Below are 27,662 nucleotides of genomic sequence, written 5' to 3'. Positions count from 1 at the left end.
AATTTTAAATAAGTAAATATATTAAAAACATTATATAAATATAAAAAATAAAAATGTAACAATAAATAAATAAATTAAAAAATGTACCAATAAATAAATAAATTAAAAAATGTAACAATAAATAAATAAATTAAAAAAGTAACAATAAATAAATTAAAGAGGATATTAAACAATAAAAAAAAAAGTATAAATTGCGAAATTTAAACGAAAAAACCAGAAAGTAAGTACAACTAAATTAAAAAAATTTATCAACTCGGAAAAAATTTTTTTCCCATCGAAAAAAAAGAAAGAAAATAACAAATTACCAATAATGAAAAAGAGTAATTGTGCCAGTGACAAGCAACAAGTGATTTTCCGTGCCGTCCATGAAATAACCGATAAATAAATGAAGATCATATTTTTCGAGTTTAAAACTTTCTTCTTCTCCTTTTTATTTATTTTCAATTATTATTATTATTTTCTCTCTCTCTCTCTCTCTCTCTCTCTCTGCACTCAACGTAAAGTTAGTTATGACTTAAATGCAGAATATTCGCGTCATCAATTTTTTCCGTTCGCGTCAAGTGATTTTACGTTCATAATAAAACTATACGTACACGCCCCTTGTTTTTACACCCGAAAAAAAAATAAATAAACGATCTTATCTGAATGTAGAAAAAAATAAATCAAATTTTGATCTCGATTGCTTGTCAAATGTGTGTAAAAAAAAAGCGAGAAGAATAGGTGGGAGATGAAATAAAAAGGAAAACCGCACGTACGAGGAAAAAAAAAATACTGTCAATATAATCAACCGATGAAAGTGTGTCTATGGTGAAAAAAAATTTGCCCGAGATGGATAAAATTCACCTACATTTTAAAAGTGACACTCTCTCTCTCTCTCTTTCCAAAAAAAAAAAAATGTATATAATAATTGTGGTATGATTTCTCTCTCTCTCTCTTTTTATCCTCTTTATAAATCGTTCTCCGCTTGTTTTTTAATCCCTATTTTTATTCGACGAGTGTATCAACGTCCACGAGTAAAAAACAATGCGACATTGAGTGTCCTTTTCCAATAGCATCACCCTTTCAATTTCTCTTCTCTCTCTCTCTTTTTTTTAATCGAAAGCACCATTTCACTTTCACTTTTGACAAAAACTGAATAAAGCTTAATTCTGTTCAACATGACTATCATGGGTTCACACTTGCAACAGCTGTTGTAAATAAATGTCACGTTTACATAATTCATTTTCGTTTACGCATTTCATTATTAATCGTTTCGCAAACAATGAAAATAAATATAACATGTTGCATCGATGAAATTAAATACGAGTTTATTTCGTGTGCTTTTAAAGCATTCGAGATCGAATTATATATATTTTTCCTCAACGACCCAATTTTAAATTTTCTTTGAAGATTCCTGCAAATATTTTTTCTTTTCTATTTAATTATTTTGACAATATTAATTTAATTCGATATAATTAATATATTTCTTTGCTCTCTTTTCTCGTTAAACAATAAAAAGTTAATATACTTCAATCTTTTTATTAATTTACTCTCTAAATCTGAATATGTGAAAATTCACATATTTGTACGTTATAAGTCGTCTTCTCGATCAATAAGTGCATATACACTTATAATAAGTGAAATTTCACTCAGAATAAGTGAAAAATTCACTTATTTATAAGTGTATATGCACTTATTGATCGAGAGGACGACTTATAACGTACAATAAGTGAAATTTCACATATTCAGATTTAGAGAGTATTGCTAAATAATATTTTACTTTTATTTTCTACTTTCTATATTTTATTTATTTTTATTTCATTCATATTTTCTATTACTGTATTTATTTTATATTTATTTCACTAATATTTTTTATTACTGTATTTATTTTATATTTATTTCACCAATATTTTTTATTTCTATATTTATTTTACTAATATAATAATTTTATTAATAACTGACAAGTAATCGACTATTTGGAAATAAATTTTTTTTAGTACATTTATTGTATTAAAAAAAAAATATTTATCATACACTAAAAAAAATTTTATTTGGTTTAAAATAATCGATTATTAGTTTATTATTGGATAAATATTTACTTGAATCAAATAATTTTTATGTAAATCAAATAAATTGTGTTTGAACAAATAATAACTGCAGTATTTAAAGCAAATGCGATTTTATTGATTTAAATAAAAATTATTAGTTATCAAAATTATTTCATACAATTAAATATTTGATAAAAAAAAATATTTATTTGGTACAATTAAATATTTGATAAAAAAAATATTTATTTGGTACAATTAAAGATTTGAAAAAAAAAAATATTTATTTGATACTAATAAATATTTGATACAAATGAATATTTTTTTCATAATAGTAAAGTCGTTTACTCGAACCAAATAAATAATTTTAAAGTTTTTAAATTTGTCATAAAATAAATGTCTTTTTTCTTAAATTTATCCTAAAAAAAAAATAAATTCGTTTTATTTATCTATTTAAGAACTAATTAGTTTCATTTAAACTTTATAATAAAAATAAATTAAAAAATTCCTGATTGTAAAAATAATAAAATCCCAACGACGACAAAGACGACGACGATAATAATAATTGTGGAAAGAATAAAGAATTAACTCTACGAAATAAAGAAGAATATACAGAATTTAAATAATTTCTTTTTTATCAAAAATAAAATTGAAAAAAAGTATATTATACTTGATTTAGTAAAGGAAAAATATAGCAAGCAATTTCTCGTGTTGGTAAAAGAAAATTACCACATCTGTGGGTTATTGTAAAGGAAAACTAATTTATTCCGAATGCAGACAGATTCTGAGTTTATTTTATATAAAGCAATCTTGTTCGTAATGACAAAAAAAATAAAAAAAAAAAAGAAGATTATGAGATGGTAATAATAAAATACCAAGAATTTTTTTAAGCGTCACATTTTTTTTTCTTTTTGCTTTGAAGCAGAGAAAATATTTTTCATCGTGCTTAATAGGCTTTTTGTTTATTGCCTTCATTTCAATAAAAAGATAATAATTAAATAAAATTTTATTCAATTTATTATCTTTTTAATTCTGGCAAAGAATTTTATTTTATTTTAAATTCTTCACAGTTTTCTGCCCCGTGATTATTATTACGTATTTTTTTATTATTATTTCTCTAGATCTTTGATAGATTTGTATTTTTCTCTGAAAATGGGTAAAAAGGGAAGGAAACAAAAAAAAGGGAGGGGGGAACAAAAAACAAAAAGAAAAAGAGGGAAAACGAAAAAATAGAAAAGCAAAAATAAAAGGAAGAAAATAGAAAAGAAAAACAAAAAAATAAAAAAAAGGAAAAATAAAAAAGGAAAACAAAAAGAAAATAGAAAAGAAGAAAAAGAAAAAAATAGAAAAGAAAAAGAAAAAAAAATTGAAAAGAAAAAAGTAGAAAAAAAACAGAAAAATAGCAAAAGGTGTCAAACAATTTTCGTCTTTACAATGTTTTGTCATTCAACGGGAAAATTTTCCATTTTTTTTAAGGAAAACACGAGAAAGAATGAAAAATAAAAAGAGCTCGCGCGCCAGTACAAGAGCGACATTCTCTCATCCATGTATACGAGGAACCGTCGGTTGAAATCACCAAAAATTTTTTAGAATGACCTTTTATCTGCGACGTCGCGTTGTCGGGAATCCCTATGTATTTTTTTTACGCATTTACGCTGCTTAACAAACAGGAGATGGATATTGAAAAAAATGTTCATAGATACAAATTTTCAAGCTAAGGGACCACTATAGTTTACGCGTACACACGTGAAATCCAATATATATATGTATATATAGACGTAGAAATTCCATTAAATTTTTTATGGTGAAAAAGCGCTTGATTTTTACCAATCTAAACGCGATACACGTATATCCGGAAAAATTTTCGACAACAGGAAGGGATATTTTGAATTTTATAACTATTCGTTTATCGAAAGATTGCAAAAAATTTTTTCTAGCCAATACATATATATGGGGGTTTTTTTTTGTATAAAACTAAGTAAAGGGTGAAATTGAAAATTTAATAGAAAAAAGGGAAGATATTAATTTGTTTTTTTTTGGATAAATTAAATTAATAATTAATTGGAAGGGGAACAAGAAAAAAATTTTTATCTGAACAATTTAGATTTAAATTTCTTTCTTTTCAATACTAAATAATTTTCAAAATAATTTTTGACTTTTTATTTTAATTCATTAAAATCTAAATAATTTTCTTTTTCTCAAATTTGCTGCTATCTTTTTCATTCAATTTGTTATTATTTTGATCCAAATTGGTATCAGTTTGACATCTCCAAGAATATACTCTGTAATTAATTTATGTAATTTTACACTTTTTCATTTAATTAATTAAAATTGTCTTAATTTTTAATTTACTAATTTAATTTAAATTTACAAATTTAATTTTAATTTACTCTAATAATTTTCCTTTATTAATTTCAATTAAGTGAAATTATTTTCAATTATTACTTTTAATTATTCAAAAGCTACTTTCAATTATAAAGTTTAATTAATTAAAATTATTTTCAATTAAAATTTTCTTTAAATTTAAAATAATTAAAATTACTTTCAATTCTTAATTTCAATCTAAATTCAAATTGTTACCGATTTTAAATTTCAATTATTATAATTTAATTAATTTTTTATTCTCAATTTGAATTAATTTTTAATTCTTAATTTGAATTAGTTTTTAATGCTTAATTTGCATTAATTTTTTTTCCATAATTTGAATTAATTTTTAACTCTTAATTTCTAATTTTAAACAATAAATTAATTTTCAGAAAAACAAGAAATACATTTTGAAAACAAATGTTCTCTTTTTTTAAAAACAGAAAACAAAGGACAGTTTAAAAAAGATTATTTTTAGAATTCCCTTCCTGTTTCTTTTTAAATTTTTTATACCAAAAAAAGAGAACTTTGAAAAAGTTATGAACACGTTTATTTTACCATCCAACAGTAGTTATTCGAAATTGAAATATAAAACATTTTCAAACCAAAATTCAGATAAATTTTGTTTCAAAACTATTTAGTGAAGGGAAAAAAAGCAAATTTCTCATTTCGGCAAAAAAAAACCAATTTTAAATGTTAATTTAAAAGGAAAATTTAATTGAAAAAAATCCTTTAATTTCTAATAATGAAAAATTTTTAAATTATAATTTTCGAATACTTTCTGCTTAAAGAAATAAATTTAATTTCGGTTCCTTAGAGGATGTATTTAAATATATCTTTCAGAATTAAAAGCCTGTTTACATTTCAATAAATAAAGTTGTAAATAAATGTTTTTTAATTTAAGATTAAAATTACAAATTTTAATTTCACTTTTATTTAAAAATTTCCTGCTGTTAATTATTTTTGTTAAAATTTTTTGATGCAATAATGCAAAACTCGAGGTGTTAAATAAAAAAAATTTGATATTTTACATTTTTTTAATTGTTGTAAATTAGAAAAGTTGAGTTTAAAACATTTTCATGGCTTTTATTTCGTTGACACGCCCACTCGTGAAAAAAGCGTTCCGTCGGACGTCGCGACGACGCGTAGCAATGGCCGTCGAGAAATTACGCATCCACGTTTATACTCTAAATTTCTCAACAACTCTCTGAATACATTTTTCATTAAACAATGAATTTTTTTTTACTATATTTTTTATTAATTTCCCGAGTAATTTTTTTCCCCATCATTTCTGTAAATTCGCATACACAATATTTTTCAAAAAAAACATTATATTTACATTTTCATTTTACATAAATAACGCTGTGAAAGAAGATGCAAATAAATAAATAAATAAATAAAAATACAGACAAATAAATAAAAATGCATCTACTTATAATTTTAATTCTTTAAAATTCAATTCATTTAGATTTTAATTTATTTATAATTTAATTAATAAATTTTAATTAGTAAATTTTACTGAAAAATTAGTAGAAATTAGGAATTTTAATTAGTGAAAGAATTTTTGCTTTTTAAATTAGTAAATTTGACTAATAAATAGTAATTTTTACTAAAGTAGTAAAAATTACTATATAATTAAAAAGTAAAATCAAATTCAATTTTAATTTTCACGAAAATAAAAATTTCGTTGGTAATAAAAATATTTAAGATATAGAAAAGATTATAAATAATATAGAAAAACGATTATCGCGATTAAAAAAAAAAGAAAAATTGGTAAAAATTAAAACAAAAGAATTGGGAAGAGTAAAATTTTATCGATAATACTCGACGAATTCTAAGCTTTTCAATATTATATACATATATCATATAGGAAAATTGAAGTGTATGTAATAATAAAGTTCACCGTTATATAGAGTTCTCCGTCACTTTGACAAATTTTTGCTTATTAACTACACCGACTTCGGGGACGGCATTGAATTTCATTTATTTTTTATATCGCGCCGGCTGTCAATAGCTTCCTCTTCCAATTTTTCTACCGTTTGATTAATCGGCGTGGCGCCGCCCGTTAAAATAGACCGCGTTTCAAAATTGGAAATTTATATTTTTACTTAAGCCGCATATATAGAAAGTCAGTCGCGACCAAGCAACAATAAAAAAAAAATAATAAAAGCCGCAATTTAATCACAAATTGTCTACAAATTATTTCACAAATTTTATTATGAATTTTTTCACCACAAATTTTCTTTCTATATTATCTTTTTCCAATTTTTCTTTTCAAGAATTATTTTTTCCTATGACTTCTTTTTTGTTTCTAAATTTTCGGTTTGAAAATTACTTTTCCCCGAATTTTCTTTTTTGTAAATTATATTATCTCATATTATTTTCTTTTTTGTTTCCCAATTTTCTTTCCAAAAATTATTTTACCTAATTTCCTTTTAGTGAATTATTTTTCTTTTTTGCTTTCAAATTTTCATTTTGAAAATTATTTTTCCCCTAATTTTCTTTTTATGAATTAAATTTTTCACCAATTTTCTTTTTTTTTTATCAATTATCTTCTCGGTTTCCAAATTTCTTTTTTTGATAAAAAAAAAAATTTGCTGCGGTATATAAAACAATTTGCATAGGTTTTCTCATTAAATTATTAAATTTTTTTTTTCTATACCGCCCGTAATGCGAAACCAAATTCGAAAAGCAAATTCAAAGCATAACATTTGTCATGCACATGCGCAAACGAATTAATTACTTAAAATTGTTATCACGTTGTTTAAACCAGCTTTCGTGTGCTCTAGCGCGAGCAGGGTTTTTAATTACCTAAAACAAAGCACGAGTTTCAGATCCCTCAACCATAAATGTCGTACGAAACCTGCCGTCTCCCCCATCTTTTTGCAATAATTAATTAAAATTGAGCAAAAGAAAACAAAAAAATTTCCTGTCCCAAAGTGCCAGGAGACGCCTTGGGTATAAAAATTAAAATACAATCTTAGAATTAGTCGCACTTGGTACTTTTTTCAATTTTATTATTCTTCACTTTAAAAAGTGCTTAGAGAACTGATTTCAGAAATATTTATTTATTTATCGAAGATATAATTAAAATCTAGTCCAAAAAAAATTCACTTATTTGTTGGAGATCTAATTAAAATCTAATCTGATGGAAAAAAAATATTCAGATACAATTTTGTTTCAAATTCAACAGTCAATAAATAAAATAACTGGAAAAAAATTTATTTGAAAAACAAATAATCAATTACTTTTCTATTTTCAGATAATCGTTTACTTGGAGCAAATAATTTTTATTCAACTCAATTAAATTTTATTTGAACCAATAATTTTAATATCTCTGGGGAAAAAAATTTATTGAGATCTAATCCAACAGTAAATAAACCAATTCACTGAAAAAAAATTATTTGATTCAAATATTCAAACAAACGATTACTTTTCTATTATCAAATAAAAATTTACTTCTTAAACATTATTGTTTCTTTCGAATTTTTTTTATGAATTATTTTTTCTTCCAAATTTATTTAAATTAAAATTAAAATTTATCTAAATTGAAATTAAAATTTATTTTAATTGAAATTAAAATTTATTTAAAATGAAATTCAAATTTATTTAAATAGAAATTAAAATTTATTTAAATTAAAATTAAAACTTATTTAAATTCAAATTAAAATTTATTCAAATTGAAATTAAAAATTAATTTGTCGATTTAAACACAAATTATTGTAAAATATTTCAAACTAATTATCCGTATTTTAATTTCCATCAGCAGTAGATATTATTTTATAAGTGGCTGGCCTTTTTTAATACTCCCCGTTTGATCAATAAATTGATTTCAGTGAAAGTTTGCCGGGTTAATAAAATTTAACTAAAGACGAAGCAATATTTTGTTTGATTCAATATTAAAAAAGGAAAAAAAGAGAAAGAGAGAGAGAAATTTACCACGATTTTAAAGAAATATTTATTTCAATAAACCAACATTTATATCTCACATTTAAAAAAGAAAAAGAATAATATTATATCCCGAATACACTGTAAATAATTCCTTGCAAAAAGAAAGAAAGAAAATTTATAAGGTGATAAATTATAGCGCGTGAAATTTTCTTTCTTTTAAAAGAGAGGAAAATATTTTAAGTTTTCAAGAAAAGTTTTAAGGGAAGAATTAAGAAGATCTAATAAAATATTATTGTTCTTTGATAATTATTAATTATTATCATTATTATTATAAATAGCAATTATTTAACAATTTCGAATTAAGAGTAAAAATATAATTCGGCCGACTTTGTTGCCTTATATACTCCGTCCTCTCTATCTCGTTTGCGAGAGAGTTTTCTCTCCATCTAACGGACGGTTACGGAATGAAAATGGCGCCAAATTCAAATTTACAAAAAGCAAATGCACATTTTTTAGTTTTTTTTTCATTTTGAAATTAAATAAAAAATAATACTGCATTCGTTAATTTTAAAACTTGAAAATATAGCTCAAAAATTTACTTTTGTTCCGTTTTCATTAAGTTAAATAAAATAAATTCACTAATTCTGTTTTAATTATTTATTAACTTTATTAATTTATTAATTAATTATTAAAATGATTATTAATTTTAAAAATAATAATAATTTAATATTATTACTTTCTTCATTTCCAGTACTTTAGTATTTTAAAGTATTATATTTTATGTATTTAAAAATTTTATTATTATTATTATTATTGTTATTATTATTATTATTATTATTATTAATAGGTATTATTATTATTGTCAGTATTATTATAAATAAAAATTATTTACCCTTTTTAAAATTAAAAATAAAAATACGCTTTGACGCTCTCATTACTTATACTTCGTTCTCTCTGTCTCGCTTGCGAGAGAGTTTTCTCTTCACCTGACGGACGAACACAGAATGAAAATGGCGCGAAATTCAAATTTATAAAATTTTATATCCGAATTCTCGGACTTTTTTTCGTATAGAAATTAAATATTGAATAAAAATACAATATTTAAATCCAAAACTTTGTCCACATGGCTCCAAGGTTTAATTTTCTTTTCATGTTAAACAATTTTTTTTCAAATAAAGAATAAGTCATGAAATGAAATTTTTTTCCGAAAGCAAAATTAAATAGAAATTCGTACCGCATGTCTAATAATTCAAAAGCTGATTCAAAAATGAAAAATCGTAATTGTATACATGAGGGGAAAAAGTAGATTTCTTTTTACAAATTACAAATTACCTCGTCAACGAGAAAGAGAGCGCGTGTTGTTTGCCATTTAATTTTTCCTTTCATTCTCTCTTCTTTTCTTTTTTTTTTTACCTAATTCCACATATTATCTATATGAAAATCATACTCTTCGTGAATAAATTTCTAGAATTTAAGTCAATTTTCACAGAAACACACAGAGAGAGATAGAGAAAGAAAAAGATAGGCGAAATTCACAATTCAATGCGCATGTGCAATAATAAAACACACTGAAAGAGGCGAAACAATCTAAATTACGAGTCGTAGCTTTCCTCCCCCCTCGTACCGAAAAAATCCTATTTCCTTGCCCCAAACCGTTGTTAATTATAGTTGCTTGACATTCTCATTTCTTGTGAACGGAACAGTGGTTTTTCAAAAAATAAAAAAAAGAAAAGGTTCGTTAAAATGGCCGCGGAAAAGAGGTAATCTGACCCTTGATCCTGAACGCATGTCCTTCATATCAAGCCTGGTTCCTTCGGATAGCGACAATTTTTTTTTTTTCTTTTTTTTTCTAGGAATGAGAAAAGGTTGGCGCCCAACGAATGTCGTCAATGAATTAATTAAAATTATACATCTGAAAAAATCGTCGACAAAGGCAAAAGAGAGAAAGAAGGAGAGAGAGAGAGAGAGAGAAGGACGAAGAGAGGGAGGGGATTTAAAATAGAGGGATGAGATGCTCGGTGCGTTCTGCGCGGCGATATCTCGCATTGTTTTTGCCGGACGTAACCGACGATACGGGCCGTAGGTATAATATTTCAAAGTATCTGCCCTCTGCCTACTGCCTGCCTGCCTACTTTACAATGGTTATACCGTATATAGCAGCCATCTTCCGAGGGGCTGCCCAGCGGCCTATCAGAGACGCCGTTATACCGTCACGGCAAAATGTTGAGAGATCATTTAGCATTTTAAGCATTCGTCGTCGTTTCTCTCTTTCTCGCCCTTCATCTTCTTTTTCACTCTTTCTGTTGCCTCGACATCGAAAAGGCTAAAGCGTTTTTGTAAACAAAGGAAAAGAACATTCTGCTATTCACAAAAGCGCCCAGAATCCTGATCAGGATTATGGCGTACGAGTAATGCTTATTATACCAAGTCCTGCCTCAGAGAGAGCTTCTCTCTCTCTCTTTTTTTTTCTTTCTGTCTTTTTACTCTTCTTTTTCCTCTTCTTCTCTTTCTATTTTTTTTTCTTTCTCTTCTCTCTCTATTTTTCTCTATTTTTTCTCTCTCTCTATTTTTTTCTCTCTCTCTCTCTTTCTCTATTTTTATCTCCCTCTTTCTTCCTCTTTCTATTTTTTTCTCTCTCTCTCTCTCTTTCTCTATTTTTATCTCCCTCTTTTTTCTTCTTTCTATTTTTTTTCTCTCTATTTTTTCTCTCCCTCTTTTTTCCTCTTTCAATTTTTTTTTCTCTCTCTCTCTATTTTTTCTCTCCCTTTTTCTTCCTCTTTCTATTTTTTTTTCTCTCTCTCTCTCTCTCTCTCTCTATTTTTTCTCTCCCTCTTTTTTCATCTTTCGATTTTTTTCCTCTATCTATTTGTTCTCTCCCTCTTTTTTCCTCTTTCTATTTTTTTCTCTCTCTATTTTTTCTCTTTCCCTTTTTTCCTCTTTCTATTTTTTTCTCTCCCTATTTCATCATCTCCCTATTTTTCTCTTCCATTTTTGAGGCAAACTAAGTTAGGAAAAGAGAGAAGGAAAGGAAGGAAGAGAGGAAAACAGAAAAAGAAAGAGTAAGAAAGGAAGAAAGAGAGAAATATTCAGAGTTGCCATAAAAATTTAATTTTGTTTCTCCCTGATTTCCAGACAGAATTTTGACTTTTTCCCTGACCCTAAAGAAATATTATGATTCGCTCTAAAAATAATTAACAGGGTAGACGCTAAACCGAAAAATGACAGGGAATTTTTTTAAACCTGGAAAAACCGGGAAATGACAGTAAATTTTGATCTTGACCGGAATTTTGAAATTTTTTTTTAAAACACTGATTATTTTGTGAGAAAAAATAGAAATATTTATTTTAAGACTTATTAATTATATTTCATATTAAAAAAGATTGACTAATCTTCTATAAAATCGTTTTATTTTGTCAGGGAATTTTATCTAAAGTACTGGAAAAATATTCAATTTCTAGAATTTATAAGAAAATTATGAATTTTGTTGTCCAACGTAAATTTTTGTCTAAAAATCAGAGAATTCTTTCAATATTTCATAGAATAATTTATTTTCAAAGTTATGTTAAATAATGTTAAATTATTGTCGAAAATTTTAACCGAAATTCATTTTTTAATCAATTTTTATTAAAAAATTCTACGAGAATTTAATTATTTATAAAGAAAAATAAATCATTTATTAAATAATTTAATCTTTCTTAAAATTTAATTTTTACGAAGAATTTTATTAACTATTGAAATTAATTAATTTTTTTTTAAGGAATTTAATTAAAATTTACTGAAATTTATTATATTAAAGAATTTTAGAACAATTTTTGAAAATATAATTTAACTTTATCAAGAATTTTATTAAAATTTTAAAAAATAATTGAATTCATGCGAAGAATTTTATTAAATTTTGTTTAAATAATAGGATTTTTGATAAGAATTTTATTTAAATTTTTGGACAATAATAATTTAATTCTTGAAGAAAATTTTTTAAAAATTTGAAAATAATTTAATTTTCGCAAAGTATTTTATTTCTTTTCAAAAGAATTGAATACCCCTTAAAATAATTGATTTTATGAGTAGAATTTTATTGTTTATCAAGATGATTGAATTCTTTTGGAGAATTACTTAAAAAATTTTGAAAAATAATTCATTTCCTGCGACAAATTAAAAGTTTTTTATGAAAATAATTGAATTATTGCAACGAATTTTATTATTTTATTGAATTAATTGAATGTCTCTTAAAATTGAATTCTTTTGTCAAGTTTTAATAAAATTTTTAAGAATAATTGTATTTTTCGAGGAATTTATTTGAAATTGTATGAAAAATATTTGAAATTCTGCGATGAAAATAATTGAATTCCTACATGAAATTTTATTATTCACGAAAATAGTTGAATGTTTTCGTAGAATTGTATCAAAATTTTTTTTCAATTATTAAATTACTTGGTAAATTTTATGTAAATGGTAAATATTGAGAAACATTAAATTGCGAAAAACATTTGAAAATAATTGAAATTTTGCAAAGAATTTTATTAAAATTTTTAAAAAATTTTTTAAATAATTTAATTTTTGTCGAAAAATTATGCTGCTTATAAAAACAAGTAAAGTATTTTTTAAGAGCACAAAAATAGTGAAGCTTTATACCATAAATAAGAGAAGAGAAAATGTTGAATTTTAAGAAAATCGGGTTTTTGAATTTTTGATAATTTGTAATAAATTCAAATTTTTTTTCCTTCTTAAGAGGAAAGAAAGGGAAAGAAAAAGAGAGACAAAGACAGGGAAAAAGAAAAAAAGAAAGGAAAACAGAGAAAGAGAGACAAAAAAAGAAAGGAAAAGAGGAAAAGGGAAATAAAGATATGGAAAGAGAAAAAATAAAGAAAGCGAGAAAGAAAGAATGAGAGACAAAGACAAGGAAAAGGAAAAAGAGAGAGAGAGAAAAAGAGAGAAAAAATCGTCTCTTTACCCCAGCGATTTTACCCCTTTACCCCAGCACGCCACTGGAAACCAAAAACTGCCCAACCACCAGCCTTCAGCTTCTCAAGGATTAGAGAGGCCGCACCCTTTTGTATTTTGCATTTTTCTGAATTAGTTCAAACTCATCATCTCAACTACTTTATACTGCAATCCTCTGTATATATATAAAACAAGACCCTCTCCCTCATATCCTGGAAAGAGAAGAATCTTCCCCGTGGTTCGGCTTTGTGACTCAAATTTTTTTTTCTTTTGCTTTTTTTCCCCAAGGGAAAAAAAGATGAGTGCGTGGAGACTCTTTCTTTGTTCGAAAAAGACAATGCAATATTTTTTCCCCCTTTTTACAAAAGCGACAAGTTTTTTCAAGATAATTTTTTTAATTTCATCATATCTTCACTGCGTGGAAAAGTTAAAGATATAGAGAGAAAAATGTACATTTTTATGTATGCGATAAATACACAAGTAGACAAAAAAAAAGAAAGAAGATTTAAACGTAGGAGAATAAAAAAATAAAATTAAAATTTACGGAGAAAATTGTTTTGGGGTAGAAGAGGAAAAAATTTTTTAATGCGAACTTACCAATTGTTTCTTTTTTTTCCCTGCAAAATTGTTGTCATTAGAAGGAAGAAAATGGTACGTTTTGCACTGTAGCACTTTTTTTAATGTCTCACTTTTTTTTTTTTTCTTTGCGGTGATTAAAGAATAAAAATTAAATGAAAGGATGAATTTAGTTAACGACGAAAAAAAAGGGAAAAGAAGGAAAAAGGGAAGAAAAAGAGAGGAAAAGAAAGAAAAAGAAAAGAAGGAAAAATAGGAAAAGAAATAAAAAGAAAAGGAGCGAAAAGAAATAAGAGAAGAAGAAAAGAAAGGAAAAAAGGAAAAAGAGAAGGAAAAAAATAAAAGGAGGGAAAATAAAGAATATAGAAGAAAAAAGGAGTAAAAAGAAATAAGAGAAGAAGAAAAGATGAGAAAAGAAAGAAAAAAAAGAAAAGAAGGAAAAAGAGAAGAAAAAAAGAGGAAAAGAAAGAAAAAGAAAGAGAAAGAAAAGGAGAGAAAAGAAAGAATATAGAAGAAAAAAGGAGCGAAAAGAAACAAGAGAAGAAGAAAAGATGAAAAAAGAAAGAAAAAAGGAGAGAGAAAAATAGATGTTCTCGATGGAATGAATATTTCACTACTGATAAAGGAGCAATGAACTGTAAGGTTTGCTGATAGAAAAAAATGTATTGAGAACGTTTCAAAACAAAAACAGAAATCACCTTCGAAGAGAAATAGAAAGAGAGAAGAAGAGACACAGACAATGCGTTAATAATTCACAGTCGACGATTGTGTGAAAACTAAACAATAATAAATACGAAATGGGAATTTAAGAAAGTCAAACAATTTGTAAATAAAGACCAAAATTTGTAGAGAGAAGTAATAAAACAAACGAAGAGAGAGAAAGAGAGAGAATTAAATTTGAAAAATCCATAATCGAATAGAAAAATTTAAATAAAGTTAAAAATTAAATCATAAATAAAAATTATAGTAAAATAAAATTTAAAATAGAATAAAAGTTAAAATAGAATATTAATTAAAAAAGAATAAAATTTCAAATAGAATAAAAATTAAAATAGAATAAAAGTTAAAATAGAATAAAAATTAAAAGAGAATAAAATTGAAAATAAAATAAATCTTGAAATACAAATAAATTAATTAATATAAATTGAAGTAAATTAAATACTAGAAAATATTAATAAAATAATAAAATAAAAAAATAGAAACCAACAATGACTGTAAACTAAAAAATGTAAAGTAAAAATTGAGAAAAAATTAAGAAAGATTAAAAATCGGCAAAAAGAAAAATCAAGGAATATAATAAAAATCAAAGAAAAAGCAAAAAAATCGAAGAAAAGGCAAAGAAACTAAAAATATTTTTTTAAAAATTAAAGAAAAAACAAGAAAATAATTAAAAGAGAAAGGAAATCATAAATCAAGAAGACAATAAAAAATAAATAAAGAGAAAATTAAAAAAAAAGAAAAGAAAAGCAAAAGAAAAAACAAGAAAATATTAAAGAAAAAAAATTACAAAACATAAATCAAGAATAAAGGAGAAAAAAAATTAAAGAGAAAACAAAAAAATATTAGAGAAAAAACCAAAAATAAATGAAGAAAAAAAAGAAATATTTCAAGAAAATGAAACGAAAATCAAAGAAAAAGCAAAAAAATGGAAAAGAAAATAAAAATATTAAAGAAAGAACAAAAAGTAAATGAAAGAAAGGACAAAGAAGATTTAAAGAAAGGACAAAGAAGTATTAAAAAAAGCAAAGAAATAATAAAGAAACATCAAAGAAGTATTAAAGAAAAAGCAAAAAAGTATTCAAGAAATAGCAAAGAAGTATTCAAGAAAAGGAAAAGAAATATTAAAGAAAAAGCAAATAAAAAACCAAGGAAAAAATAGAAAATACTAATTATAATTATAATTGTATAATAAAAAATAAAAGCAAAAGAAAGAAAAAGAACTTGAAAATTCAACAACTGCACTGATCTTCCAATAAAAAAAAATATCGAAAGAAAAAAAAACTCCTATCGTTTAAAGAAATTACACACCCGAAAGATAAATTTTCGAAAAAATCCTTGAAACAGTTTTGTGAGAGAATATTGAAAGAGAATATGAAAATAAAACCCGAAAAAAGAACAGTTCAGAATAAAAGAATTTATATCGATAAATGATGGGAAAAAATTCTCTATAAACGATACCATAGTGAATATGTATCCACACATCGCAAATTAACACCAAAAATATTCATAAAAATACCAACAGATGAACACATTTAATAATTTTCTAATTTTCTAATTTCAGTAAGTTTTCAAATCGAGAACTAAAAAGAAAATTTTTTTCTACCCTAACTAATACAAAATTCTAATTTCTAATTTTCTCAAAAGTACCAAAAAAGAATTTTCGCGAAAAAAAACAATCAAGGAGACTGGTATCATTATCTTTGGAATAATTAGCAAAAAATTCGGCAAATTTTCCCTTAGATTACGTCAATAATGAAGGAAGAAACGACAAAATGGCGTGTCTTCGTCTACAGCGTTCGTCCGACGGTGCGCGCATTCAACGAAATTTTTCCACTCTTTTACAAGTGAATATTCGAAAAATAAAAATTACAAATAGTCAAAAATTTGAAAAATTTAATATTCACTTTACAATTTACATTCTTTGTTGATAAAAGTTGGAAAAATATTTTTTCCAATTAGTCTAAAATGCAAATTAAAGTCATCGCATTAACGAAATACGAGTGGAAATTTTTTAAACAGGGGAAAAAAATTTGTTAAAAAAATTGTATCACATATTTTTAAAATTAAATCTTCTCTTGTACATTTATATTAAGTAAAAATTTATTATTTTTGGGAAAACTAATTTTAATTTCTAATATTTAATAAATCAAGGGCAATGCATATGAGATGATTTTAATCTTATTATTATTTTCTGTTATCTTTTTTATTATATATTTTATTACTTTTTATCTTCTATCTTATTGTTATTTATTTTCTATTTTATTATTTTTGTTATTTATTTTATTATTTTAATATTCTGTTTCCTTTATTTTTTATTTTCTATTTTATTATTTTTATATTTTCTATTTTCTTATTTTTTATTTTCAATTTTATTATTTTCTTTTAACTTTTATCTTATTTTCTATTTATTTTATTATTTTAATTTTCTGTTTCCTTATTTTTTATTTTCTACTTTATTACTTGTTATCATTTACTTCAATACTATTTTTTTTATTTTGAATGAAAATTTGGTAATAAAATTAAATTCGATTTTCTTTTAATCACAAACAAGTTAAGAAAAAATTCATTCACAACTGTTGCAGAAAATTTGATACACAATACTATAAATTACAATTACCGCCAATTGACAATATCTATTAAAAAAAAATTCAGGCTAGAGTATAAAAAAAATTATTCAGATGCACCTATAAAATTTACTGGAATGTTAAATATTTTTTTTAAAAGCAATTCAACTTTTATTATAATTGTTCCAGTAAATATTTTCATATAAAAATCGATAAAAACAATTGTTACGAATATAAAAAAGATACATTAATAGAATATAGAGATAAAACAATATAATTTCAATATTAAACAAATAAAAATGTGTTATTCACATTTCGAAATTGTTGTTTTGGTGAAAAATATTCAAATAATTGATTGTAGCGTCTACTTAACATTTAAATATTCTAAAAAATATTTATTAAAAAAAAAATGAAGTAGTTATTGCTATAATCTATTTTATTACTGTTGTATGGAAAAAATATAAAAGTAGTAATAATAAAAATAATAGTAATATTCGTAATAATAAAAATAATAGTAATAATCGTAATAATAATAAAATAATAGTAAATTTGTAGTAAAATGTGTATCAGTAAAAATGTAATAAAAAAATAGCAAAAATAGTATTAAATAATAATAATAAAATAGTAGAATAATATAAAAAAAATTGTAAAAATAGCTGTAAAAATTATAATAAGAATAATAAAAATCTAATATTAATTAATTAATTAACATAACATAATATAATATTAATCTTTCAAATAAATAAATATTTGTACATAAATTATAGGTGTTCGGAAAACAAAAAAAAAAAAAACGCCATCACGAATTCGTCGCAAAAATATATAAAAAACCAACAAAAGAGTTGTTATTTTCGATAACATTTTTTTCAAGGCGCAATACCAAGGGGAAAGTAATTAGAGTAAATTCAGAGGCTTCCGAGGACCCTTCCAGTAGCACAAAATGGCGGGCGCGTGTGTGGAACCGCCCTTGCGAAAAAAATTAGGTCTCCTTCCGTTACCTCGTAAAATTTACATAAAAAGCCCCAAGCTCGTTCGACCAAAAATCGGAAGCCCTTTGTTCCTTTTTTCTCCTTCCTGGCCTTTTTTTTAATTACAATTTTTCTTCTTTTTCTTTTTTTCATTTCTTTCTTCTTTTTTTTATAACAAAAAACTCTCTAGAAAACCTGTTTAGAATTAATTTACTCCACGGTGGATAATTACCGAATTGCGCTCATGTTAGAAGAATTTGCATGTTAGAAGGCTAATAAAATTGTCTCCAAGTTTGTTGCTGAAAAAAAGGGGGATAAAAAAAAAAGAAAAACAAGAAAGTGTAGTGGAAATTTCCTCTTATTGCCCAAACGGACATTGTTTACCAATTGAAGACAGTGGACAGAGGGAAAAGTTGGAAAAATTGCTTGAAAGTTGGATTAAAAAAAGCTCGATTAAATTTTAAGAAATAGAAAACTTCTGGAATAGTAAAGGAATAGCGATGAAATAATACTTGATAGAGCTTTCAAGTATTACATACCTTCAAAAAAAAAAAAAAAAAAAAAAAAAACTTCAGGAATAGCAAAGGAATAGCGAAGAAATAACCTAAACAAATAAAACCGCAAAGATATAAACAAAAAAAGGAAGAAAACGAATTTTTTTTCCTTTCTATTTTTATTCAACACGGGAAAAACCGATAATAATCCTAAAGCAATATGTGGCATTGTTCGATTTAACCTTTTGAAAAGCGCCTCCATACTTGAGTGAATGTAATCCTTCCCGTCAATCCACCGGGCATTGAGCCAATAACCTAAACAATTTTCAATTACGTCAAGAGATAAAGAGAGAACCCTGGGAAAAGGGAGTGAAACAAGTAGGAAAAAAAGAAGAAAAAAACAAAACAAAAAATAAAACAGAAAAAGAAAAGGAAAAAAGGAGAAAGAGAGTACCACACACAACATTCTCGTTAAATTCACCAGACACTCTCTCGTTCCTATACACATTCTGACCAATCCTCGAGTCGCATTTTTGGTACCCTTTCTCCACCAGTCAAAGAAGCAACCCCTTTTAGAGAGAAAACGTACCCTCGTCGTCGGAATATCCTTCTCGCCCTTCATTCGACCTTACCCACCCACATAGAGAGATGGAGAATCGATAAACTACAAACTCCCAAAGCACCCCGAGTACTAAACATTATATATGAGAGTGATGATTCTCTCCCTCTCTGGACATTATTTTTCAGTAGTCGAGTTTCTGAGACAGACACCAATTTTAAGCACAACGAGAGAAAAAAAAAAAAAAAAAAAAAAAAACCACACTCACTCTGTGGAGTTCTGCCCTAAAATCAATTTTCGCCTTTTCAATGTATAGATCTCCTTCTCAAGCTGTCTAAAAGGTCCGCTCTCTCTCTCTCTCTGGTATTTTTTTCATCTGCTACACACAACACCTCACACCTATACTTGTTTAACGATATTTTTTTTCCCCCTTCTCTCCTTTTTTTTCGTTCAACCCTCGTAAATATTCACTTCAACCGGGGCATATTAGCAAAACCAGTACAGTTCTTGGCAAGGAGCCGCTGCCACTGACAGGACATTCATATTAAGTGAAAATCCCAAACTGTATGAGTGTGAGTGTGTTGCTCCTCTCCTCTTCTCATTCTCCATTTCCTTTAAACCAAATGGAAAATAAAAGCAAACTGCCTAAAAACTCAAAACAATTAACGCTAATTTCAAATGGAGACAGGTGCTGATAACACGACAACATGTCTGGTGTATTGCAGTATATAATTTCGTTGTCCTTTGTCTTCAAGATATTTTAAATTCAATTTTTATTTAATGAATTCGATAATTGGCAATTAGTTAAAAATTTACTAATGATTAGTCATAGTTAACTAACATTTAGTTATATTTTACTAACAATTAATCATACTTCGCTAATAAAACTAGTCGTACTTTACTAATAAATAATTAGCTATACTTTGCTATTAATTAGACATACTATACTAATAATTAGTCGTACTTTACTCTCTAAATCAAAATTAGTAGTTTCCTACTAATGAAAGAGTAGTTTCATACTAATTAAAAATTAAATCAGCAACAGTTTTGAAAAATTTTTAGTAGTTTACTAGTAAAAATTAGTCAAAACTATTACTAATTCAATTAGTAAACGAATTCGCACTCTTTAATTAGTAGAAAAGTACTAATTCAGATTTAGGGAGTACTAATTAAAATAAAAAAAAAACGTTCATGTAAATTACTAACAATTAGTAAAATTTTACTTTTTGTTAGTAGAATTCTATTAATTTAAATGTAGAGACTAAAGATGATTTAGTAAAGTAACATCCGGTAATTATAATTAGTTAAAATCTCTACTAAGAGAAGATTTTACATAAAAATTAAAATTTAATTTTTCGTAACTATAAAACATGATAATTAATGACCGAGTGATAAAATCATCAATTCAATTATTATTTTCCATAATTTTTAACTAAAATTCTTCTTTAAATCGATTATTTTTAATAATTTTCGAAAAAGTTCTTTGACAATTTTCAAATCAATTTCTTTACAATATTCAATTAAACGAAATTTCAATTTTTCCTCAATTCTTCAATTAAATATATTATTAGAAAATAAAAACTTAAAATAATACAAAAAAATTCAATTAAACTTTTTCAAAAAATTAATTTCAAAATTCAATTATTTCTAAGTATTCACGCTATATTGCTTTTAATATTCAATTATTATCTGAAATTTTAACTGAAATACATTTTTAATTTAATTGTTATTAGAAAATTCTACTAGAATTCAATTACTTAAATACGAAAATAAATAATTTATACTGAATAATTGAATGCTTCTTGAAATTTAATTCCGACAAAGAATTTTATCAACAAATTTTTAAATAATTGAATTCTTTCGACGAAATTTAATAAAATTTTTAAGAATAATTACATTTTTTGAGAAATTCGATTAAAATTGTATTTAAAATAATTGGAAATCTGTGATAAGTTTTATTATTTGTGAAAATAATTGAATCCCTAAGAAGAATTTTATTATTTTTGAACAATATTTAATTTTTACGAAGAATATTATTACTCTTAAAAATAATTGAATTTCTGCAATATTTTGTAACTTTTCTAAAATTAAATTTCTATTTTGTGTTTTTAACTGAAATTCGTCTATAAATGCATTATTTTTAATAATTTTTTAAAAAATTCTTTGAGAATTTCCAAATTCATTTGTATACAATTCAATTTTACAAAATTTCAATTATTCGTAAAATCTTCAATTAAATATATATGTTAGAAAATAAAAACTTGAAATAATTTCAAAAAAAAATCGGCAATTAAACTTTCTCAAAAAAATTAATTCCACAGTTAAAAATATAAAAAATTTAGATTTTTAAGGATTTTAATTTGAAACCTTTTTAAAATTCAATTATTTCTAAAAATTCACAGCTCTGCTTTTAATATTATAAAATTTAACTGAAATCCATTTTTAAATCAATTTTTATCAGAAAATTCTACTAGAATTCAATTATTTAAATACAAAAGTAAACAATTATGGAATAATTGCCTATTTCTTGAAATTGAATTTTCATAAAGAATTTTAACAATAAATTTTTAAATAATTGAAATTTTTTGACGAATTTTAATCAAATTTTTAAGAATAATTACATTTTTCGATAAATTTGATTAAAATTGTATTAAATATAATTGAAATTCTACAATGAATTTTATTATTTATGAACATAATTGAATTTCTAAAAAGAATTTTATTATTTACGAAAATAATTGAATCAGTGTGAAAATTTTATTATTTATGAAAATAATTGAATGATTGCGAAGAAATTTATAAAAAATGTGTAAATAATTGAATGCCTGTGAAATTTTTATTATTTTATAAAAATAATTAAAGGTTTGCGTAGAATTTTATTAAAAATTTTTTTTAATAATTGAATTCTTATGGAAAATTTTTTAAAAATAGTAAATATTGAAAATCATTGAATTGATGAAAGTTTTTAAAAATAATTAAAATTTTTGAAAATAATTTAATTTCGGAGAAGAATTTAATTATTTCTAAAGATAATTGAAATTTTGAAGAGAATTTTTTAAAATTTTTTAACATAATTAAATTCCTGCGAAGAATTTTATTACTTTTGAAAATAATTAAATTAATTAATTAAATTAATTAATTAAATTAATTAATTAAATTAATTAATTAAATTAATTAATTAAATTAATTAATTAAATTAATTAATTAAATTAATTAATTAAATTAATTAATTTAATTACTACAAATTAGAAGAAATAGTAAAATTTTACTTTTAATTAGTAAAATATGTAAACATTAACAACGGATTTGTTGAAAAATAAAAACTTACTAAGAAATAGTAAAATTTTACTAACTATTAGTAAAAATGGTAAAAATTTACTAACAAAAAATGGAAATAGTAACTAGAATTTTACTAACTATTAGTAAAAATAGTAAGAATTTACTAAAAATTAGTAGATGCTTAAAGTAATTTCAATTAGTTAACGACTCTTTTCAAATTCAAATTTAGCGTGAGCAAATTTTAAATGTTAATATTAATTAAAATATTATTAAAATTTCTACTAATTTTTAGTAATTTTCTACTAAACATGATACGTAAAAAAATTTTAAACTACTAAACAATAGTATAAATTGTTTTTACTGAAACAGTCAAATTTTACTATGAATTAGTAAAAATAGAACAATTTTACTAAGAATTAGTATAAATTTTTACTAATTAAAGCTACAGAATGACTAATTGAAATTACTGAAAAACTGTTCGCTAATTTAAATATAGAAATATTTGGACTGAATTAAATGGTTACAACTAATTTAAATTTTTAAATTAGTAAAAATTTCAACTAATTCTTAGTAACTTTCCACTGAAACTTTAGTAAAAAATTTCAAAACTACTGAATAAAATTTTACTTACGAATTAACTAACTAACTAACTAAAAAAAATTAATAGAAATAGTAAAATTTTACTAAAAATTAGTCAAAATTAAAAAAATTTACCAAGAATTAATAGACGATTTTCTACTAAACTCTAATCAGTAATTTTTAATTTACTAACCCTTTCGGCTAATTCTTAATAGAGAATTTTACTGATTAGTATTTTCTTTTTGTATTTATAATCCTTTTTTTATTCTTTTGTAATTGAAAAACAGTTAAATACGGAAGCAAAGTTTACGAACCGAAAAAATATTTTCGCACGAACGAATTAGTACTTTTCTGAAAAATGACTAACTGGAAGTGGAACATGACTAATTATTAGTAGAAAATGACTAATTATTATAATTTTTCAGCTCAAAATCATTGTCCTGTAAGTCAAAAATTAAACTGTTTTTAATCCAAATTTTTTGAGAAACATTTTGGTAATCTTTATACAAATACGAAATGTTTTCAAGAAATTGAAATTATAAATTCTTTTTTTATTTAGAGGTCGAGAATTTTTAGTCACAGAAACTTATAACCGGTACTTTAATTGGGACCCTTAATTATTAGTACAATATGACTAATACCAGAAAAATTACGAATTTAGTTAGCAAAGTTTACTATAGGTAACCGAAACAATAGTTTTACATGAACGAATTACTATTTTTTTACTACTTAGTAACTTCCGCTTTATAAAAATAAATCAAAATTCTAACTAACTCATTTAATAACGAACGAATAGACAAAAATAGAATTAAAAAAAAAATTGCAAAGTCTCGAGGCTCCAACGAAAGTTTTAATAATACACACAATCTGGGGAAAATTTTTATCAGTTTTTTGCATTAAGAAATGCGCTAATGGCGATTATAATGAATCCATTTTTCCTTTGGACAAAATGCTCTGTATATACACACACACACATCAACAGAGGAAAATGGATGGACGCTCGATGCTGCCAAAGCGCTCTCTCTACGAGTTTCACTCGTTTTCCTGGGCACTCGTTCATATACATATATGCACCAAACCGAGTGCCACCTTCTGCACATAAAAGTGCAAAAACGTGTGGATAAACGCATCATTGCGTTCACCAATATCAACACGCGACTAATGCTTAATCTCATACAACCCCCTCTCTTGCCTTTTGCGATTCAAAGCTAATTTATACTCCATATAATCAATCTTTCATTTTATCATCGCTTGGAAAATTTATTTATTTTTAACTAATATTTAATTAACTCTCTAAATCTCAACTGAATTAGTTAAAAATAATTAATTGCTATTTAAATCTTGGCTGATTTTTTTCTTCAAGTAAAAAATAATTATTTGCAGAAAATAACTAATTATTAGTAGGAAATTTTTAATTATTAATGTCAAATAACTAAGTATTAGTAGTAAATAACTAATTATTAAAAGCAAATAAATAATTATTAGTAAAAAAAACTAAGATTTTTTGATTTGATTAATTGACGTTACCAAAAATTTGAGCCACTGTGCAAAAACTTCAAATTTAAAAATCAAAATTTAAAAAGTGTAGTAAAAATTAACTACACTACTTTAAATTAATAACTGACTTTTTGCTTTAGAATTATTAAATTTTACTAATGAATTAGTAGAAATTACTGTTCATTAGTAAAATTTAACTACTCCGAGTCTTTGACTCGGAAAAATTGATATCTTCATGTTTTATAATAATTTCCACTTCCATAAAATTTAAAAAAAAAAAATTTTAATTATTTACATAAATAAAAAATTTTAATAAAATTCTTCACAATAATTCAATTGTTTTTAAAATTAATACAATTTTTTCACATAAATTCAATTATCTAAAAAAATGTAATAAAATTCGTTGTACCTAATAATTCAATTATTATTATACTCTCTAAATCTGAATATGTGAAATTTCACTTATTTTACGTTATAAGTCGTCCTCTCGATCAATAAGTGCATATACACTTATAAATAAGTGAATTTTTCACTTATTCTGAGTGAAATTTCACTTATTATAAGTGTATATGCACTTATTGATCGAGAAGACGACTTATAACGTACAAATATGTGAATTTTCACATATTCAGATTTAGAGAGTATATAATAAAATTTTGCCTAGGATTTAAATTTTTTTAAATACAATTTTAAATGAATTTCTCGAAAAATGTAATTATTTTATAAATAATAATATTCTTCACAGGATGTCAATTATTAAAATAAAGTGTAATAAAAATTCGTTGCAAGACTTCAATTATTTTCCTAAATAATAAAATTCCTCACACGATTTCAATTATTTTTAATTTTAACACAATTTTAAGTAAATTTTTTGAAAATTTTTATGAATTTCAAAAATTTCATTAAAATTCTTCGAAAGAAATAAATGAACAATTATTAATTATTTTTAATAATTTTTGCAAAAGTTTCTAGAGAAATTTCAAATCTATTTGTTTACAATTCAATTTTACGAAATTTTGATTATTCGGAAATTCTTCAATTGAATATTTAGAAAATAAAAATTTGAAACAATTTTTAAAAATAAATAATCAATTAAACTTTTTCAGAATATAATTATTTATAAAAATTCATGCTATAATACTTTAAATATTCAATTATTTCCTAAAATTTTAACTGAAATTCATTTTTAAAACAATTTTTACTAGAAAATTCTACGAGAATTAAATTATTTAAAATTTTAAATACAATAATGAAAAAATTATTTAATAAATGAATGTTTCTCAAAATTCAATTCTCATAAAGAATTTTATCAACAAATTATTCAATAATTAAATTTTCTCCACGAATTATAAAAAAAATTTCAATAATAATTACATTTTTCGAGAAATTCGGTTAAAATTGTATGAAAAATAATTGCATTTGTATGATGAATTTTATTATTCATGAAAATAATTGAATCTCTGTAAAAAAATTTATTATTTATAAAATTAATTGATTCTCTGTAAAAAAATTTATTATTTATGAAATTAATTGAATTATCACGAAGAAATTTGTAAAAAATTTGTAAATATAGTCAATTATTTACAAATTCCTGTGAAATTTTTATTGTTTATGAAATTAATTGAATTATTGCGAAAAAATTTGTAAATACTTGAATTCCTGGTAAATTTATATTATTTATGAAAATAATTTAATTTTAGGGGAGAATATTTTTAGGCATTTTTCAGGATAATTGAAATATTGACCCGAATTTTTAAAAATTGTTGAACATAATTGAATTTCTTCAAACATTTCTAACTTCTTTGAAATTCAATTGTTTTTATTGTTTCTATAAATTTATTATATAAATTTATTCTTCTATAAATCCATGATTTTTAATAATTAGTTAAATATACAAAAAAATTAAGTAAAACTAATTATGAATCCTGCAAATTTAATTTTTTCCAGTACTTTAATAAAAATCCCTTACTTTTCCCTGAATTCCCTGATTTCCCCGATCTGTGGCAGCCCTGTACTAAAAAATTAGTAGAAATTGGCATTTATTAGTAAAATTTACTGATTAAAAAGCAAAAGAAAAATTACTAATAAATTACTACTTTTTAACAAGTTACTAATTGTAAGAAATAAGTAGAAATTACTATTAGTAAAATTTACTAATTTAAAAGCGAAAAATCAGTCAGTAATTTAGATTAGTAAACATTTTCATTAATTAAAATTTAGGGACCACTAATTTAGTAAAAATTACAATACCAATTCTTGGCAAACTTTTCGGCTAAATATCTAGTAAAAAATTAAAAAATTGATTTAGTTCAATTTTACTTAAAATTAGAGAAAGTAGTAACTACTAAGAATAAGTAAATTGCTTACTTATTAATGTACGTCTATGAAAAAAACTACGAAATAAAATTAGACTTTTCTAAAAATTAATGAAAATATTCATCAAGAGTAGAGTTACTAAAATTAGTCATTAAGTTACTAATTAGTTATTAAGTTACTAATTAGTAATTAAGTTACTAATTAGTAATTAAGTTACTAATTAGTAATTACTAGACGATTTTTTAAATCTAAATTTACAGATTATCGACAGATAGATTTTAATATTTCGATTTATTATCACCAACTGTTTCGTTATCTCTATAACAACAATTATAAAATTATTCCAAATTGTATATGAAAATAAATTGCCCCAAAGTTCAGGAACATGTACGAAAATATATCGCGAGCAAAATCCTAGTGTGCAGCTTGTATAGTTGCACGCATATTTTCCTAGAGAGGTTGCCGCTGTAGTTTAGTACATATACGAGTGTAAATTCTCGATGAAGTTAATGTCGCGTGGGAGGGGTCTGACAACAACAAAAAAAAAAAACAAAAGCAAAAAAAAGAGTCATGGGAAATGGAACCAAAAGCGAAGGATGCAAAAAAAAGGGAGAGGAGCAGAAAGAAGAAGAAACAAGGGGGTTGGAGAGAAAGTTGGGTACACTTATTTTCATTCGCGGTACCTCTCAGTAGAAAGAGGAATCCTGCGGGAGGACCTTGCAGTCTCATTTGTTACCCTTAATGTCCTACCATTCTGCCGCTTCTTTTTTTTTGTCCTCCTACCCTCAGCGACCTCTCCACAGTCGGTAGATCTTACTCCCCCGGAATACACTTCAGAAATAATTCAGAAATTATGGAGGGGGAAAAAAAATGGGAGTTACTCCGACTTT

At 24.1% G+C, this 27,662-nt stretch overlaps 1 protein-coding gene across 1 annotated transcript in view; it reads right to left on the bottom strand.

Annotated features, from left to right (window-relative positions):
* Positions 1-14,052, bottom strand: part of LOC122511583 — a 123,174-nt gene extending 109,122 nt beyond the window's left edge. The window contains exon 1 of the mRNA XM_043626937.1: positions 13,818-14,052. The gene's annotated coding sequence lies outside the window, so the exon portion shown is untranslated. The remainder of the gene's footprint in view (positions 1-13,817) is intronic.
* Between the last annotated feature and the right edge of the window lie 13,610 nt (positions 14,053-27,662).

This window comes from Leptopilina heterotoma, unplaced genomic scaffold, assembly GCF_015476425.1.
Source record: "Leptopilina heterotoma isolate Lh14 unplaced genomic scaffold, ASM1547642v1 Lhet_88, whole genome shotgun sequence".
NCBI lineage: Eukaryota > Metazoa > Arthropoda > Insecta > Hymenoptera > Figitidae > Leptopilina > Leptopilina heterotoma.
The sequence above is the reverse complement of the archived record's forward strand: the minus strand, read 5'-3'. Positions and strand labels throughout refer to the sequence as shown.